Source organism: Hemiscyllium ocellatum, chromosome 8 (assembly GCF_020745735.1).
Source record: "Hemiscyllium ocellatum isolate sHemOce1 chromosome 8, sHemOce1.pat.X.cur, whole genome shotgun sequence".
NCBI lineage: Eukaryota > Metazoa > Chordata > Chondrichthyes > Orectolobiformes > Hemiscylliidae > Hemiscyllium > Hemiscyllium ocellatum.
In genome coordinates, this window is record NC_083408.1 from 54,988,962 (window position 1) to 55,002,061 (window position 13,100).

The following is a 13,100-nucleotide window of genomic DNA, read 5'->3' on the forward strand; positions in this document are numbered from 1 at the left end:
GAAACACAGTTTTATTTCAAAGGAGGTTAAATTCCCAACCGAGGATATGCAGATGGAAGATGAGTTTTCTAACAAAGTTGAGTAATGGTATTGACTTTCTCAATACGTCATTGCTGCCAGCTGTTTCTGCCTGGATTAAGAACTTCTACCAAGTGACAATGCATTGCCAGTGGATGTTCGGAATATCAGTGTCTTGAATTTCTTCACCTATTGTTCTTTCCAGAGATCTGTTGGCGACACAGATTTTACCAATCTACTGAATACGACTGCATATCCAGGAGACTCATACCAGAGCTCTCACCTGATAAGGATCATCAAAACTGGAACATTGGCTGGGTTCTTACAGACCCAAGAAGTCACAGAACACACTCTTATGGCTACTGGGATCCTTAGATCATCCAGTAGCATTCCCCAATCAAAAGAATTCTATTGGATGAATATTCAGCTGGTATGTAACCACTGATAGCTGTTCATGCAAATCTGTTAAAATTATGCTAGAACATCCAAGATGTCACTATCTGCACCAGTCACGTCTTCCACACATGATTACACCTTTTTTTCCAGAGTCACTGATTGGTTAGTTGGGGATATGGCTACCTTCTAAGGATGAGTCTTCCGTCACCCATGAAAACTCACATAACTAAACAACCCTACAACAGGAAAGGTATAAGCAGAGCAATATGACCATGTAAGCAGTCAACAATTGAGCCACTGTGCTGCTGAAGATGTAATTCAGGTAGCTGGATATTTGGTTGAGTCTTTTCATATGTGCCAGCAAAGCTTTCCTGAATGGTAGTGGTCTGCTGACCCAGCACAGCAAAGTGCAGTAGAAAAGATGGATTTGAAAAGAAGGATCTTAATGACCACTCTGCAACTTCATTGTAGATGGAAGAAGTGGAGAGGCCTGATGTCATCACGTTCCTTGAACCCATCCCTGTTGAAAATGATTAGTTTCGGTTTGACCAGGATTACATGAGTCTTGATCTCATTGTTCTATGCATGGCTAAAAGAGCTGCACTCCAGAGATGAGGTGAGATTAATTTCCTTTGACATCACGTTAGCATTTGACTGAGAAGGCATCAAGCTGGAGTAAATGGAAATCAGTAGACATATTGTCTGTGAGTTGGTGATATTCCTGGCATGAAGGAAGATGGTTGTCATTTCAGCTCCAGGACATTTCTGCAGGAGTTCCTCAGGGTGATAGCCGAGGGCTAACAATCTTCAGTTGCTGCATCAATGACTTTCCTTTGATCAAAGAGGATGTGCAATCATTAGTGAACAACATTCAGCACAATATTGAAAAAAAAAATCCAAATGCAATATTAAAGATATCTGGGTTTTGGTTGATGAGTAGCAAGTAATATTTGCACCAAACAAGTGCTGACTAATTACCAACTGTAACAAGAGAGAATCTGTCCATCATGCCTCAACATTCAGCAAATTACCATCACCAAATTTCCCACTACCAATATCTTGAACGTTATGTTTAACTAGAAACTGGACTGAAATTGTTGTTTAAATATTGTGGCTACAAAAGCAGGACACAGACTAGGAATTCTTCAGTGAGTAACTTTCCTGCTGATCACGCCAAAGCATGTTCACCATCTCCAAGGCATGAGTTCGGAATGTGATGGAATACTGCCTACTTGCCTGGATAAATGCAACTCTAAGAACACTAAGAAACATGCTACCATCCTGGACAAAGCAGTCTGCTTAATTGACACCACAGCTACAAACATTCACTACTAATGTTCAATGTTAATAGTGTGTGACAACTGCAAGACAAATTACAGTAACTCACCAATGCTTCTTAGATAGAGCTTTCTAAATCCACGACCAGTACCATCTCGAAAGTGAAGGGTAGCTCATACATGGTATCATGTTCAGACATACAAATATATCAAACATATCATAACATACACCACTACCTGTTGATTCTCCTCAAACACTCATTATTCTGATTTGTTGTTGAGTCCAGTCCTGGAACCCCTTCCCTAACACAATTGTAGGTGCAGTTACACCAGATTTTCTGCAGCTTTTTTTGTTCATTTCTTTGTGGAATGAGGGCATTGCTGGCTGACCAGCATTTATTGTACATCTCTAGTTGCCCTTGAGAAGGTGGTAGTGAATTGCCTTGAATCACTTCAGTCCACCAGCTGTGGAATGACCAACAGTGCTATTAGGGAGGGAATTCCAGGATTTTGGCCCAGTGACAATGAAGGAACAGCAATGTATTTCCAAGTTAGGATGGTGACTGGCTTGGAGGGGACCTTGAAGGTGGTAGTGTTCACAGATATCTGCTGCCCTTGTCCTTTTAGATGGAAGTGGTCATGAGTTTGGAAGGTGCTCTCTGAGAATCTGTGGTGAATTTCTGCAGTGCATCTTGTAGATAGTACACACTGCTGCTACTAAGCATCAATTGTGGAGGAATTGGATGCTTGTGGATGTAATGCCAATCAAATGTGTTACTTTGTCTTGGGTGGTGTCAAACTTCACATGTTGTTGGAGCTGCATGCATCCAGGCAAGTGATGAATATTCCAACACACCTTGTGGACAGGCTTTGGGAAGTCATGTGGTGAGTTCCTCTAGCCTCTGACCTGCTCTTGTAGCCAGTGTTTACGTGGCAAGTCCAGCTGAGTTTCTTGTCAACGGTAAATGCCAGCATACTGATAGTGGGGAATTCAGTGATGGTAATCCCATTGAATGTCAAGGGGCAGTGTTTAGATTGTCTCTTACTGGTGATGATCATAGCCTGGCATTTGTGTTCCATGCATGTTACTTGCCATGTCACCCCAAGCCTGAATATTGTCCAGATCTTGTCGCATTTGAACATGGACTGCTTCAGTATCTGAGAGTTACGAATGGTGCTGAACATTTTGCAATCATTTGTAAATTTCTGGCTTTATGAGTGAGGAATGGTCATCGATAAAGCAGCTGAAGATGACTGGGTCTAGGACCAGGTTGAAGTTGAAGGGGTGGGGGTGGTGGTGTTTGAGATGTTCCAGTGCTGAGATGACTGACTTCCAACAACCTTGACCATCTTCCCATGTGTCAGGTATGACTCCAACCAGTGGGGAGCTTGCTCCTGATACCCACTGATTCCAGTTTTGCAAGGGCTCCTTAAATCCACACTCAGTCAAATGCAACTGAAATGTCAAGGGCTGTCACTCTCGCTCTTTTGTCTGTGTTTGAACCAAAGCTGTAATGAAGTCAGGAGCTGAGTGGCCTTATAGAAGCCAAACTGGGTGTCACTGAGCAGATTATACTTGAACAGGTGGCGCTTGATAGCACTGTTGATGACACCTTCCATTACATACTGAGAATTGAAAATGGACTGATGGGGTGGTGGTTGGCCAGTTGGATTTGTCCTGCTTTGTATGTTAGACCGAAACTATTTTTACAGACCTAAACTATTTTCCACATTGTCAGGTAGATGCCAGTGTTGCAGCTGTACTGGAACAGCTGAACTGGAACAGCTTGGCTAGGTGAGCGGCAAGTTCTGGAGTATAAGTCTTCAGTACAGTTGCTGTATTATTGTTAGAGCTCTACAGTATCCAGTGTCTCCAGCCATTTCTTGATATCATGTAGAGTCAATTGAATTGGCTGAAGACTGGTATATGTAATGCTGGGAAGCACTGGAGGAAGTGAGGACTGCAGATGCTGGAGATCAGAGCTGAAAATGTATTGCTGGAAAAGCGCAGCAGGTCAGGCAGCATCCAAGGAGCAGGAGAAATCGACATTTCGGGCATGAGCCCTTCTTCAGGAATGAGGAAAATGACTTACTCCTTGGATGCTGCCTGTCCTGCTGCGGTTTTCCAGCAACACATTTTAAGCACTGGAGGAGGCTAAGAGAGATCATCCATTCAGTACTTCTGGCTGAAGATTGACATGAAAGATTAGATCTTATCTTTTGCACTGATGTGTTGGATGTTTCCATCATTGGAGCTGGAGATATTTGTGGAGCCTCCTCCTCTAATAAGTTGTCTAATTGTTCATCACCATTTATAACTGGATATAGCAGGGCTACTGTCACAAAGCTAGACCCCTTTTTTTCCTAAAAGCTGTTCCATGGCTCAAAGCTACTCTGTACTTGATTTTCTTCAGAGGGGCAATAAACCAGGCTGGGCTCCGATCAGTCTGGTTTGGTACAGAGATGAAAAGAATTTTGAGAGGCCTTTTGTTCATATGTAATCAGATCCAAAGTGGTCATGTTTTAGAGTGACCTGTATAATGAAAGGGGAGTGGGTAACTCTCTAGCTGAGCAGTTTAGTTCAGTCTTGAACTGGTGAGGAGTTCAACAATGAGCAGTATGGAAACTCTGCCTCTCCCCACCACCACCACCACCACCCCTTCAACTTCAACCTGTAAGCATGAGTTCCATTTATACTGGTTTTTAAAAGGAGTTTGCTTATAGGGACTGTTGCATATATTCAGAACAGCACTATTAAGTCTAATTTGGATAGGCTAAGTTTTGTAGGGGTTCTTTATTCTGTTCTTTGAGTTTCATTGTGTAATTGTGTGAATAATTTTTTGTCTGATTTAAAATCTAGTAGCCAACCCAGCTAACTTACTCTGGGAAATTTTCACTGTACACTTACTGAAAGAAATTGCAAAGTTATGGTCTGGGCTGCCTGCTTAAGAATGTTTTGAGTGGTCTGGCCTATTCCATAACACTTAGAGCTTAGATCTGTTCTATTGGTTATGGGATTGCTTAACTTTGTATTTCACTTATGCTTATGCTTATGCTGTTTGAGGTGCAAGTAGTTGTGTTTGGTAGCTTCACCAGGTTGACACACCATCTTCAGGTATGCCTGGTGTTGCTCTTGGTGTGCCCTCCTGCACTCTCCATTGAACCAGGATTGATCCTCTGGCTTGATGGCAATGGTTGAGTAGGGGGAGGTATGCCAGGCCATGAGGGTACAGGTTGTGCTGGAATACAATTCTGCTGCTGCTGGCCCATAGCACTTCATGAATGCTCACTCTTGAGTTGCTAGATCTGTTTGAAATCTGTCCCATTTAGCATGATGATAATGCCACACAATGCAATGGAGGTTAGTCTCAACATAATGGTGGGATTTCATCTCCAAAGGGACTGTGTAGTGCTCAATCTTACCTGTAATAGACAGATGCATCTGCAGGTGGCAGATTGTTAAGGCTGAGGTCAAGTATGTGTTTCCCTCTTGTTGGTTCCCTCACAATCTGCCGCAGGTGCAGCCTAGCCGCTATGTCATTCACATCCCAACCAACTTAAACAATTGTACTTTTGCTGAGTCACTGTTGGTGGTGGACATTGAAATCCACCACCAGAATACATTTTGTTTATCATGAGGAGTACCATTTTTAACCTGAAGCCATGAAACTTCATTGGGTCCATGGTGAATGTTGAGGACTCCCAGGGCAACTCAGTCCTGACTGTATTCCACCGTGTTGTCACCTCTGCCACCATATCAAGGGTTAGTGATGGTGGTGTCTTAGACATTGTGAGGTATGATTCTGTGAGTATGACTATGTCAGGTTATTGCTTGATTAATCTGTCTTCCAATTTTGGAAAGAGCCTCTGCCACCGCCCCCCCCCCACAACGATGTTTGTAAGGAAGACTTTGCAGTGTCAACTGTTCTTGCCATTGTCCTTTCTAGTGCCCAAGTGCCATGTGATCCATCTGGTTTCATTTCTTTGAAACTTTGTCACATTTGATAAAACAAAATGGCTTGCTTGGCCAATTCAGAGGGCAGTTGAGAGTCAACCACATTGTTGTGGGTGTGGAAGTCACATGTGTAGGCCAGACTAGGTGAGGATATCAAATTTATTTTTCTGAAGTACATAAGTGAACCAGATGTTTTGTTTTTAAAAATCAGCAATCCTTTCATGGTCATTAGCAGATTCTTATTTCCAACTGAATTCAAATTCCACCAAAAGATGTGGCAGGATTTGAACCTGCATCCCCAGAACATCTGTTGAGTGCTTGGATTAATAAACAAGTGAGAATACCACTGGCCATTGCCTTCCTGTATTTCAAGACAGCAGTTCACCGCTACCTTTTCAAGGCCATCTAGGGATGAGTAATAAATCTAGGCCCAGCGAGCAAAGTGGATATCTCTAAGTGAATGATAATAAATGGGAATGGCTTCCAGGAAAGTGATGATACAACACTATCTCCAAATGGCAGCAAACACCCAGATTGCCTCTACAGAAGTCTGCATAATATGCGCAAGGAGTTAGCTCTCAGGTTGCTTCTAACTTTATGTGCGAAGCATCTCAGAGACATGCTAGAAAGATGCAGATGACTTGTCTCATAAGTCCTGTTGGTACTCTCATGAAATTTTCTGCTGTTCCTCTGATTATTTTACAAGAATTCTGAACAGTGGCACAAAGCAATTAAGATGAAAATTCAGGGGATACTGGGAATCAGGGGTAATAGCCAAAGATGCAAGAAGTATTCAGCAAATGTGGCAGCATGTGTGAATAGACAGGGTTAACATTTCATCAGGTCATCGACTTGAAATGTTAGGTGGATCTTAATAATTATCCTTGGATCCTGTTTGGCTGGAAGATTGATGGCATTACCACTACAACTGTTTTCAGTTGACCTGATGGATTAATTTATTTAGCCACTTATTTCTTGCCATCAAGCTTCCTAGTGCTGAGCAAATATTTCAACTCCAGAGCTGCAGCTAATCAGAACCCGCCAGGTTCTCTTGTACTGGAGTGAAACCATTGCCAGGACTCCTGTTTCAACCTGTGACTTTATGACCTTGTTACCTCACAGTCAGGAATAATCCCAGATATAGTTCCTGGAATGTTCATTTATCTGATAGTTGCACTGGCTTTTCAATCACAGTGGGCATTGCTCCCACCTATGATCCTACTATATCACTACCGAGGATAAACTGAATTTCTGGGATGGAAATTCCACTATTCCTATCAACACTTCACTTTTCACCAGAGTCTCCAACCTGAATTGAGAAATGGAACCCTACTCTTCTCACTATATTCCACATATTCCACCTTTTTTAGCAATACTCCTTCTAAATTACATGTTTCACCAACAATTGACTTGCTCCCATATCTCTTAAAATCTTAATTTCTTACCTAATTCTCTGGCACACACGAATAAACCTTACCCACATAAGTAAATATTTGAAGAGATCTGGCACTTTCTACTCAACCAACCTCTGACCAGGCTGCGTATTCTTTCTCAGCTGTTTTGCTTCAACTGTGCTTTACTCTGCCACCTTAACAAAACCCATTGGATTATCCTATTTTACCACATCCGTCTTCCCAGTGCTTTTCGTAAACCACCAACATTGCAACTTCACGTGTCCTACTGTATTACACAGAGAAAACACCTGAGCTTTTTTTTTACTTCTCATTCCCCCCCATTTATGGGTTTCCTTTTTTGACCTGTGGTAAACCAGCTTTACCATCTTCATTGAGATCTCCTTTTCCCTTACCACTTGAGGATTTCACTTTTCCTCAATTTCCATCCCTCACAGATTGAAATTGACGTCAGAAGCCAAATGCATAATCATCTCCCATTTCAGCTGTTAAGAACAAAGAACATGACAGCACAGGAACAGGTCCTTTAGTCTTTCAAGCCTGTGATGACACATTTTACCCTTCCATTCTTAAACTGAACCTAATCTTGCAGTCATAACTCTTTGTTCTTCCATTTGAGTTCTCACTACTTGACATTGTTGTGACTATGGAGACTTGGCTGAAAGAGGGACAGGACTGGCAGTTGAATGTCCCAGGATTCAGATGTTTCAGGTGTGATAGAAGGGGATGTAAGTTGCATTATGGTAAAGGAGTATGTCATAGCTGTACAGAGGGAGAATACATCAGAGAACTTGTTCAGCGAGGCAATATGTTTAGAACTCAGGAATAGGAAAGGTGAAATCACAATGCGGGAGCATCAGAGGTTGAGGGGTGTCCTTATAGAGGTTTACAAAATTATAAGAGGCATGGATAGGCTAAATAGGCAAAGCCTTTTCCCTGGGGTCAGGGAGTCCAGAACTAGAGGGCATAGGTTTAGGGTGAGAGGGGAAAGATATAAAAAAGACCTAAGGGGCAACATTTTCACGCAGAGGATGGTATGTTTATGAAATGAACTGCCAGAGGAAGTGGTGGAAGCTGGTACAATTGCAACATTTAAGAGGCATTTGGATGGGTATATGAATAGGAAGGGTTTGGAGGGATATGGGCCAGGTGCTGGCAGGTTGGACTAGATTGGGTTGGGATATGTGGTCGGCATGGACGGGTTGGACTGAAGGGGCTGTTTCCGTGCTGTACATCTCTATGACTCTATGAGTTGTTGTTCCTCCAATTTGGGGTTTGGTTTGTTGTCGCAATGGAGGAGGTCAAGGTTGGTCATGTCGGAAAGGGAATTACAATGGGCGGTCTCTGGGAGGTTAGATCAACCCCTGTGGGCCAAGCTGACATACTCGGTGAGACATTTCCTCAGTTTACGTTTGGATTCCCCAATATAGAGAAGACCACATTGGGAGCACCTGATGCAGTAAACTAATATGGAAGAGAGGCAGGTAAATCTCTGTCTCACCTAGAAGTACTGTTTGGGGCCCTGGATGGAGGTGAGCAGGATGGTGTACCGGCTGGTTTTGCATCTTTTCTGGTTGCAAGGGGAGGTACTTGGGGGTTGGGGGGGGGAGCGGAATTGGTGGGGAGAATTGTGCAAACCAAGGAGCAGACACAACAGTAGCATTCACGAGGCACCTGGACGAATACCTGAACAGGAAGGGAATAGAGGGATCTGGATCCTATAATTGAAGATAGTTTTAGTACGGAAGGGCAAAATGTGCCAGCACAGACTTGGAGGCTGAGGTGCCTGTTCCTGTGCTGTATTATTCTTTATTCTTTACTTTAGGAAGTGAATTTAAAACTCCTTCGTTTTAAAATTGACTTTCATTTTTCAGTTCCAACTTCTGAAGTTATTTTGTTTGATCCTTTCAAATTCTACAAACGTTTGATTAGGTTTGATCCTATTTAGATTCCTAAAACATTGTCTGTATGCTTCCGGTACTAGTTCATGTGCACTCAAGGTGGCTTCTTTCACGTCGTCATATTCCCCAGATGACTCCTCTTATCGCGAACAAATACCTCACAAGCTGTACTTACCAACTTTGTTTGAATCAACAATACCCACAGGGTCATCAGCCATTCCATTTGTATGGCCACTTTCTCAAATGAAATGAAAAAGGTGTTTACGTCCATCTTGTCAAATTTTGGCAATGCTTGGACATGTCTAAACATATCATCACCCTACGATGGGTTAGCTCTTCATCACTGTCCTCATCACTTCTCCCACCTGAGGGTTTCTCAGTTCACAGAATGAAGCAATCAGCATCCTCAAGCAAGTCAAGGGGTAGTGGGGTTTGCTTCTAATCAACGGGTACTGGTGCTCAGATGTGGTGACCCTGGCAAGATATTGCTCCCCACACCTAGAAAGTCTTACAGTAAAGTGCCATCCCTACTTTCTATTGTGTGATGTCACTTCAGCTTTCTGATAGTGGTCTACACTCCACCCAATGTAGAAGTGAAGAGTGCACTTGATGCAGTATACAATGCTATAAGCAGTCTTGAGATGGAATACCCCAAGGCCTTGTTCATCATAGCCAATGACTTCGACCAGACCAACCTCAAGAATGTGCTACCAAAATGCCATCAACACATCTTCTGTCATACCAGAGGTCTGAATATCCTTGACCATTTCTATACAATCATCAAAGATCCCTATTGCTCCATCTCCCTTCAACATTTTGGAAAATCAGATCACAATGCTGTGCTCCTCCTCCTGGCTTCCAAGCAAATGTTGAAGCATGAGGTAGCAATACAGAAAGTAGTGCAGCCTTGATCTGAGGCATGGGGAGGACTCCTACAAGACTGCATAGAGTTGGTTGACTGGTCCATATTCAAGAACTCAGCAGCCAATCTAAATGAATATGCCACTATCCTTACAGACTTCATTAGTAAGCATGTGGAAGTTGTTTTTTACCAAAGACTTTAGTTCAAATGTTTCAGATGAACCAGGAGATCCCTATTGATGTCCAGGTCTAAGGCATTCAATTTGGGCAAACCTGACCCTTACAGGAAATCCTGGTATGACTTCTTAAGGCCATCAAAGACACCGAGAGAAAATACCAGACTATGCTTGAGACCCAGACCAAGTACACAGATACCTGTTGTTTGTGGCAAGGCTTACATGACATACCGTGCTACAAAGCAAAGTTGAATAGAATTACAGGCAACAGTACATCCCTATGCAATAAACTTAATGCATTTTGAACTTGCTTTGGACAGAAAGTCAGTGAAACAATGTCATCTATACCAACAGCCTCGGATGCACCTGCCCCCACAGTCACCGCCACAGACATTAGATCAACCTTCTTGAGAGTGAACCCACAGAAAACGACTGGCCTGGATGGAGTCCCTAGCCTTGAATTCAGATCCTGTGCAAATCAGCTGGCGGGAATATTCACAGATACCTTTAACTTCTCCTTACTGTTATCTGAAGTCCCCATTTGCTTCAAGAAGACCACCATCATCCCCATGCCAAAGGGAAACATGCAGCATGCCTCAACAACTACTGCCAAGTGGCTCTGATCTCCATAATTATGAAGCGTCTTGAGAGGTTAATCATGGCTCGCATCAACTCCAGCCTACCAAATTGCCTTGATCATTTGCAGTTCTCCTTATGGCACAACAGGTCCACAGCAAACACCATCACCCTAGCTCTACGTTTTCCCTTGAAACATCTAAGAACATAAGAATACATATAGGTCCACGTCAGATGCCATCATCCTGGCCCAACACTTATCCTTGAAACATCTGGATAATAAGGATACATACATCAGGACTTTACTTATTGATTACAGCTCTGACTTCAACACTATAATTCCAAACAAACTTATTTCAACTCCATGACCTGGTCTTGGCTCTTCTCTCTGTCATTAGGTCCTCAACTTCTTGATTCACAGACCACAATCAGTAAGGATAGATGACAACACCTCCTCCATCATAATCCTCAACACCAGTGTCCCACAAGGTTGCATACTCAGCACCTGCTATACTACTTAGACACTCATGACTGTATGGCCAAATTCCACCTCGCCTCCATTTGCAAGTTTGCTGATGACACCACCATTGTACGTTGAAACTTGAGCAACAACAAGACTGAATACAGGAAAGAGATTGAGTGCTTAGCAGTATATTGTAAAGCCAGTAATTTCTTCAAGTCAGCAAAATGGAGGATCTGGTCATTGACTTCAGGAAGTGGAGTGGACGGCACACCCGTCTGCATCAATGGAGCTGAGGTAGAGATGTTCGAGAGGGTCACGTTCCTGGGAATGATGATCACCAACAATCTGTCCTGGTCAACACACATTGATGTGACAAGAATAAAGCACAACAATATCTCTACTTCCTCAGGAGGCTAAGGAAATATGGCACGTCTACAAGGACTTTTACCAGTTTTTATAGATATACCATAGACAGCTAAGAGTTGGGAAAACACCCAGTCCACAAAAAAACCAGTGTTTCATCCATTTAACCCAATTAAAATTCACACAACTTTGGGAAAGCAACCAACATAAACAAAGACCTCCCATTTATACTATCTTTCACCCTCTTCCATTGGACAGCAGATATAAAAGTATGAGCAATTTTTGTTCCTAGTTATTCCAGTCATTTGGTTGATCAACAGCACCATCTTATTTTTCATTTTTTGTAATTATCTCTTTGCCTCATTTAATCGGATTGTAGGTCATCCCTTCTGTTGTTAATCACCTATTCACATTTTACTCACACTGTCTAACACTCTTGGTCACCTGCAGAGACCAATTCAACGCTCCACTCACACCATTTGTATGATCTATTTAACTTTCTGCCCTTGATCTCTCTGCCCATAAATTCTGTGTTCTGTATGCTTCCCTCTCACTTCACATGACTAAGGGGCTATGCTCTGAAAGCTTGTGATTTCAAATAAACCTGTTGGACTATAATCTGGAATCATGTGATTTCTGACTTTCTGCATGATAAGACATCTGTAATTCTGTGAAAGATGTTTAAAGCACCAATTTCTTCCAGAACAGTGTTGGCTGTTTATACTTGATTAACAATAATTAAATACTTGTTCCTATTCCATTCATTATATTACCTTTTATCATTGTTAGTTTTAACAGTGTTTTTAAATTAGTTTATTCGACTTTTTGTTCTGAACCTCATCAATGCTTAAAGAGTTTTTGCTGACAATAACTGGTGCTGCACAAATTTTGTTTGGACATGAACCACCTCAGAGTATACTATCTGCCACAGAGTAGTTGTTGGTCTTTGTTTCCTTTAACTTATCAATTTGTGACAATGTTTCCAAAATTGTCAGGACTATTAAGTGCATGTTCTCAACAGAGCAGCAGCTCTGATTTTTAAAATATTACTAGGATATTGTAACATTCAAGGCTATTGTTTGAGTTATGAAAATTGTATAACTTCAGTTGTGATGAATTTTTAAATTTGAATTAAAAAAGCTGGAAGAAGACTAATTATCACCATTGTTAAAAATATAAAACACTTATTGTGATGTAAACAGCATTAAATTGATTTTTATTTGTCTATTTTCACTAGATTTTCTGATTTATAAATACTACTTGTATCACCTTCCTTTTGTCGACTATGCTATCTCTATGTCTTAGTTGATATGCTGCTTCAGTTTATCATGTATCTTGAGACTGGAAGAATTATCTGCAACTCAGTATCGTGCTGTGGTATTGAGATTTTCTTTCGGGATCCAAAAGAATCGCTTGGGTCGCCAGACATGCTTTTGTCTGCCACCTTTTCAGTCCACTGCATGCATAATCAGGACTCGTACAAAGGAAAGTAAGAAATCATTCACATCAATGCTCAGATGGCTGAATGAAAACATCTTGTTTGAAGTCTTTTATGAAAGCACAACATGAAACTCAGATAAGTGAAAGACATTAACCATCACAAGTAATGTCCTTAATAATCTTGTTTCGGCTGGTCTTTCTATGTATGAAACAAATGGAACATTATTGGCTTATAGGCTCTAGTAAATAATTTAGTTTCCAA

General features: G+C 41.8%; 1 protein-coding gene across 1 annotated transcript in view; it reads left to right on the forward strand.

Moving 5' to 3' along the window:
• LOC132818253 (neuronal PAS domain-containing protein 3) overlaps positions 1-13,100 on the forward strand; it is a 1,297,641-nt gene that overhangs the window by 389,721 nt on the left and 894,820 nt on the right. The gene's annotated exons all lie outside the window — the stretch shown is intronic.